The following is a 7,331-nucleotide window of genomic DNA, read 5'->3' on the forward strand; positions in this document are numbered from 1 at the left end:
AGTTTTTGCTTGGGACTGCACATGCATGTAAGAAAACATGGTCCCTCACTTCCTTCTGACTGAAGAAAACAATGATAGTAATGGTTTGAGTCAAAGGGGTAGCTCTTATTAAGTAGTATAATAAAGATACAAAACAGCAATTCTCTGCTTGCCGCAGCTGTGGGAGAGGATACTTTATGCCTCTACTGGATCAAGCAAGGCACTACCTAGCCCCTGGCATTAATTAAACCAGTTTTAGGACTGCTCCAATAGATGTTCTGCTGCAACAGGCCCCTACAGGTCATTTTTTTAGTGGAGAATAGCATGAGCACAGCAGTGATCTGGACATGTGCTCAGTCTCGACATGACACTTGGAAGTATGAAGGGAAGTAGATATAGAACCAATTATGCCACCAAATGTTACATGGGAAAATCTCATTGGAGCGGCATCAGCCTCACATGTCTAGACAAGCATTAACGATCATTTGCTTAAGTCTGTAATGTTTAGTATAAGTACCAATTCTGTAGCATTCTCCTATCTCTGAACTCATTTTCCTGCAAAAGAAGTGTAGGTTACAGTAAGACTAAGCTGATGTTTTCTGTACCTAAATTTACAATAGAGCTTTGTATGAAATATACCCATCTAGAATATGAAATTCACAGTTGACTACAACAGCTTAATATATTGCTGCAGTGTAAATAAGATTATGTGCAAGTTCCTTGAACTCCAGGCACTAAATTGCCCATCAGCTCAATGAAACAAGCAGCCAGCAAGAGATTTTAAAGAGTATACTGTCCTTTGTTTAATAGCTGACTGTGCTAAATCTTATTTTAAACAGGTTTGTGCAGATGGACAACAAGTTTTTCAAAGGCCTTGACTGTTGGCTTCTCTGTTGCCACTGATGTAACGGGCAGGTTTACCATTTAATTTAAGGAGACCAAAACTAGGCCCATAGTGCATCCTTTTGCAAATTCCACCAGAGAGTCATTTCTATAAAGTAGGAGATTTTAAATGTACACTGTGTTTGTAGGTGAGGAACATATTGTCTCTTGTACCCTTTTCAGCAAATTAACGTAAAGGGTGCAGAGATTTAAAAGATTTTAAATTGTTTCAAATGCATTTTCTTTTGCTTTAGAATTGTAAAAGCACGCTGATTAACACGGCTGAACTCATTTGGGAACTATTAATTGGCTTCATGTGAACAAAGTTTGTATTTGTATCTGATGCATTTCATGTGGACATGTCTGTTTCACATGATGAAACAAAGCTGTGTAAGCGGGTGTGGGTGTTAGTTATTGTGAGAAGATTAAGGCATTAACTTGCTCTAGTTAAAGTCCCTCCTTATGCAATACTGAGTACACCAAGCCATGAGGTAACAAGAAAACAGGTGGATGAAAAAGCTGAATGTGAATTATTCATACTGCATTTTCATACTGTGTCAATAATTGGCTTCATTATATTAGCTGAGGTCTTAGCCACCTACTTTTACTTCACAACACACTATTGATTTTTCACGTACATCTTCTCCACGTTTCTTTTTTCTCCTTCCCTATTGCTTGTTGATAAAGCGGATGAATAAGAAGAGCTGTTCCTGGTTCTTCACATGAAGTATGTGTCATTTTTAATCGGATCACTCATCTTTCTCCTGATCATGGCTACAGGCTGGCTGCAAATCATAGTGGCGTTCTTGTCTAGTAAAGTTAGTTTTTAACAGAACAGATTCATTACAAAATGCATTCTGACTACGGCTGAAAGCTTACATAAGGCCCAAATACAACAGAAACCCCAGGAGCATCCTTACTTTCCTTCTTCAGCATCTACTAACTCAGAGGGGGCTGGTGTAGCCTGGGAGAGTGGAAGAAGCTAGTAGCAGTGCATTTTACAAGGGAGAAGTGATGTCAGGCAGGAATGTTAATCTAGTAAAAGAGAGAGGTTGTCTGCTGTACGGTACAAGACCTAGGTATCAGCAGCAGCAGTCTCCACTGGGTTGTCAGGTTTTATGGACTACACCTCTTGCCCCTTCTTGAGAACCACAAGCGTTTCCTGCAACTGGAAATATCAGACACCAATAAGGCTAAAAATATCCATCTTTGGTTCCCATGGAATCAGGTATAAAAAAAAAAGCAAAGGAATAAACAATGTGCCGGCGAACTCACCCTTCGCAGAATACTAGTTTTACTAGCCCTGCCAAACATCTTGTATTTTTCATTTCATTTGCATTCGGTGGTTTTAATACAGCCACCAAACTGACGATGGCAGGTTTCCTGTGGTATTGATCATGACACCAACACGTCCTTGCCTCATCTTCCCACAGTTTCCTGTCTGAGCAGAATGCTGACAATGATTTGAGTAGCATTCTGGTAAAAAATAAGCTCAGTTTATAAAGATACGTCAACATGTTTCAGATTTTGCACACCAGAACGCTGTGTAACACTGCCCTCTTGTGATTTCTCTTGTTAAAGCAGTTATGGCATTTTTTTCAATTACCTGTAGAGCCCAATGTTAGATCTAAGGGCATTTGTACAGATCACATTTTTTGCCCTTTCTTGAAAGACCCCCTTTCTCGAAACACATTTTAGAAGTACAAAGCCTACCATTTGGACAACTCATGCCCTGCTCTGTGATCTCCAATCAGATACTGAATAGGGCTGTGCAAAATTTCACCGGCAGTTTCGTTCCGACGCTGTTTCGACTCATTTCGAAACGGGAAAATCAAAACGAAACAGAGACTGAAATGAAACGAGAGCAGTAGTATCAAATTAAGAAATTTTCGAAACATTTTGAATTTTGAAGCTCAAGCTGGGCTTGCCTGCAGGGAAACAGAAACTGAAGTAAGGAGAGGGAGGAAGAGGAGGGGGAAGCAGGGGAAGGAGTGCTCTCAGACTGCCACTGCGCAGCTGGCCAGTGACTGTCACCCTTCCCTGAGGTCCCTTCCAATCCCAGTGCTCTGGGGGAGGGATGGAAAAACTGCATAAAAGGCAGCATTGTTTGAACTGCCCTGCCTTGGTGTCAGTTGAGTGAGGGTGCACCTTAATACACACACAGTGTCACCCACCCATGTCACGAGTTTTGCCTGTCACCAGCCAGAGGTACAGGCCCCAGAACCCAGAACCCCTGTACCGATCTCCCTGACAGCTGGCAGGCTTCGTGGCCGCAGCAGGGGCTAGCAGGCCTGCAGCTTTCACCCTGCTGCACCTTAACATACACAGTGTCACCTATATCACGAGTTTTGCTTGTCCACAGCTTTGAGCTGGAGTTTCCCTCCAACCTCTGCACCTGTCTCCTTGAAACCTGGCAGGCTTTGTTGCCTCTGCAGGGGCTAGCATGCCTGCAGTTTTGACGCCGCTGTGGCTTAACACGTACACGTGACATGAGTACTTTGCTTTCAAGATTTTGAGGTGCAGTTTCCCTGAAACCCCTACACCTATCTCCTTGGAACGTAGCAGGCTTCATGCCCTCAGAAGGGGCTACCATTCTTGCAAGTTTCGTTCAAATCAGGCCAGAAATGACAAAGTTATAGGCTTTTTTGAGCTTCCCCATTATAGCCTATGGGTGAAACGTCAAAACAGAGTTGAAACCACAAAACTGTTTCGACAAAACAGAATGGAACAGCAGTTTCAAATCTAAAAATTTGAAATGAAACGGTGTTCCATCAAACTGTCAAAACACAAGTCGAAAGGGACCAGTGCCGTTTTGCACAGCCCTATCAAATAAGGAGCATTTGAGATACATGCACACATGTATACATATATGCATTCATTTTGTTTTTATTGAATTCCTTACTTCCTACAGCTTACTTTCAATGAAATACAATCCCATGAAGATGGCTTTAGAAAGTATTGTTTCAGGACCTTAAATGCAGAAGCAGGTCCAGAAGCAGGCCCCAGGCTGGCTGGGCTAACCAGGTGCAATTTATGCCCCCAGTCACTGTCTACATGTGCATTTTGGCTCAGTAAATACTCTGCTGTAAGATAGTACTGTCCCCAACAGCACTAGCCTACAGCAGAGTTAATTAGTTTGCTGCACCCTATTAGCAGCACGTGTAGACTGATGCTTTATTCGGAGCTAATTAGCCAACTACAGTAGCGCGCACATGCAAATGCACCCACTGAGACCTGTAGATATACACAACTAGTGAACGAAGAAGTAGGAAGACAGTCTACAAGTGCATGGAGAAGGGGGCTTCTTGTAGACTAACCCATGCATCACAAGAGATTGCAATAGAGGGCAAAGTGAGGCCATTCATGAAAAGGATAATCTTTTTCCCTGATCCATAAATTCCCCCGTCCTCTTTGTGGGAAGTTCTAGGTTTCTTTTCCCCACTGTGAACTTTGTTTGGAGGTTGATTCTGTGTTTTATAAGAAAAATAAAAGTGTTCTTTTTTCCAGTGTCACCGTCTGAATTGAAATAATATTAATGAGTGCAACTATTTTTCTTTTTTTTTAAAAAAGGACTATGTTTTACAAGCAGTGGAAGAATAATGACATTGGGGTTGAGAAACAGAGGAACTAAATAAAGTTATTTAGGTGTTCAAACAGCAGAGCCAATCTGTGACTGCCTTTTTGTAGGGGGTAAAAGTGCTAATGCTGAGGGCTGGCGTATAGGCTTCTCCACAAAGGAAGCTCATAGGCATTTCCACCCACTTCAAGGCTCCTTTATGGTGGCAGAATGGTGTAAAAGTTTATTAGTGTAACTGAAAAGTGAGCTGTGAATTTCAGAGAGCAGAAGCAGCAGTTCAATGCTTCCCACAAGACATCTTCAATGTGCTTAAATCTAGGAAAGAGAGAAAAGAGAGTTCATTTTTCAGACCATACATTTATTTTCCTCTGAGCTGAAAGTGCCAACAATAATGGTATCTATTCAGATCCGAGGGGAGGATAATTATTTTGAAGTGGACACCTGTTCCTCATATATAATCCCTTTGAGAGTAGAAATAACCTTCCTAATATATCTGAAAGTACCATTGCCATGTTCACACAGCCTTGCAGAAGCCCCTTTCAAGATAAATGCTAGAAGAAATAAAAGGGAGACTTCTCTATAGGCACACTGCCTCAGTGTTATGTCAACTAAAGTGTTTCTTTTCAGTGCAATTGATCTCATCCACGCTGGCTGTGTTTTCTTTTTTTTTGTTACAACAATTTATAGTTTTATATTTAGTAATGCGTATGTGCTTTTTACACACTTCAGATTTCTAAAAACAAGAAGCTGTCAATGAGGTAGGGAGCATATATTTTATGATCTTTCACAACAACTTTCTGTGGGAGAGGAAAGTTGATCTTGTGGTTAAGGCACTGGAGAGATCTATTTAGTTTCTTGTTCTATTGCAGACGTGTGTCTGACCTTGAACAACTGACTTGTTATTTCTCTGCCTCAGTTCCCCATCTCTAGTGATAATTCTGCTTCCTTTTGCCCCAGCCATTGTCCCTCCATGCAAACTTAAAGCCCTTTGGGACAGAGATTGGTTGGGTTTTTTTACACGCTTATACATTAACAGGGGCTCATTCTCATTACTATAGACCAAATAATAACATAAATAATACCAAGAAGTTAAGGACAGTCACTGGATTAAAGGTAGGACTTTGTGAATTGTTTATTCACAACCATTGTCAGTAATAATTCCTCACCTTAACTGGTGTTGAAAATGGTTTGGCGGCAAATATAGATGAGTCAAAACCATTTTCAGTATTTTTGCTGAATAGATGAAACACATTATTATCTGAGAATATGTTTCAGATGGTGGATTATTTTTTCCAGTAACAGCTAAATCATTTTCAACCTTGCTTGACAGCAACTGTCAACAATAGATTGTTTTTCTAACATAGCTGGGATTGCAACATTCAGAAATAAACATTCCCAATTTCACTCTTGCAAAATTGTAACTGAGAGTAAAATGTGTCCATTGGTACAATAACAAGACTTCTTTATAGGATAGCTCAGTGTTTCTTTTTGTTCAAAGGAGTGAAATTCACCCCATCCACATACAGTTGGGTATTTGGGCTCCATACAAGCACAATGCAAAGCAATTGTGGGATCTGAAAGGTCAGTGGTACTAGAGATAATATACATTAATTTTTTCTGCGGGAAATCTAAATATATATATTTAAATATAAATGAATATAGGTCCGTTTTCATTCTTGAAGCTTTTCCATTATTCTCTGTGGTTAAAGAAACATTGAATCATTTGTTAAAAATCTGGTATTTTATTTTTCTCAGAGCTCACCAACTCAAAGACGGAAGCTTGAAGTACAGAGGGTTTTTTCCTAGTTAAGCAACCTGTTATGGCACGTACAGTAATGACTAGAGTTTCCTTTAAAAGCCAGACTTGTCATTTTCTCAAAAAAAATGACAGTACATGAAAATGAGTGAGTTCTACTTCACAGAGACCTGCATAGTCCCTTTTTTAAAACTTCATGTCTTATGTATTTGAGGTTAACTTTAAAGGAACTCCTTGTTCTGAAGGATTGTTCTTAGTTTCTGAGTAGAATTTGAAGTTTCAGTGATATCTTCTACCAACCTCCTTTGCATGTATCTTCTCAGATTCTCAGTCACTTGCAAAACGCAGGCAGGGAAGTTGATTTCTATTTACATGCACTCTTTGAGGTGCCTGCACAGGGCACAGTTAAATGACTTTCATTGAAACAATGACAAAGAAAGCTTAGAGCTGTCCCCACCCCACTGGAAGGAGCGGTTTGGCTAGTATATTCCTTTGGTGGAATAATAACAATATTCACTCTTTCTGGCCAGCAGGAGAAGAGCTGAGCTACTCTTAGTGGTAACACGTTACTAGTCACAGGAGTTATCATGGCCATTCAAATGGCTTTGCAGAGCCCGATAAGGGTAATTAGCATCTTGTGGCCAGCTAGATACAAGTGAATCCTACTAGGGTGTGTCCCAAGAGCAATGCTGCCAGTGTGTATCCCTGTTCCTAACGCCAGACCATTGAGTGACGGAGTGGCAGGGGAACAGGAGAGAGGCTGCAGATGCCAGCTAGGAAAGTTTTACTGTTTTAATCCCAAATCTCATGTGAGCGCTGTGAAGAGAGATCCTTCTGCCCAGCCGCGGGCAATATTGGAGTGTCAGTGGGCGAGTGTGGGTATGGTTCATGTGGTGTTATACAATGTGGCGATTCTCCACCAGGCCGCTGCGCCACCCTGGGGTGCCCTGAGATCCTTTCAAGCAGTGGTGCCCTTGGGGTTGTTGGGGCCCTGAGCGAGAGAGTCATTCAGGGCCCCTTAGAGGCTTAGTTTGGATGACCTATAAGCAAGTCGGACATTTGTTGCAAAAGTTTGGGGCCCCCTAAAGTGTGCCATGCCGAAACCACCCTGCCCTGTCGCTGCCCGAGGTCTTTGCA

Source organism: Crocodylus siamensis, chromosome 2, assembly GCF_052110815.1.
Source record: "Crocodylus siamensis isolate JL-2025a chromosome 2, ASM5211081v1, whole genome shotgun sequence".
Classification (NCBI taxonomy): Eukaryota; Metazoa; Chordata; order Crocodylia; family Crocodylidae; genus Crocodylus; species Crocodylus siamensis.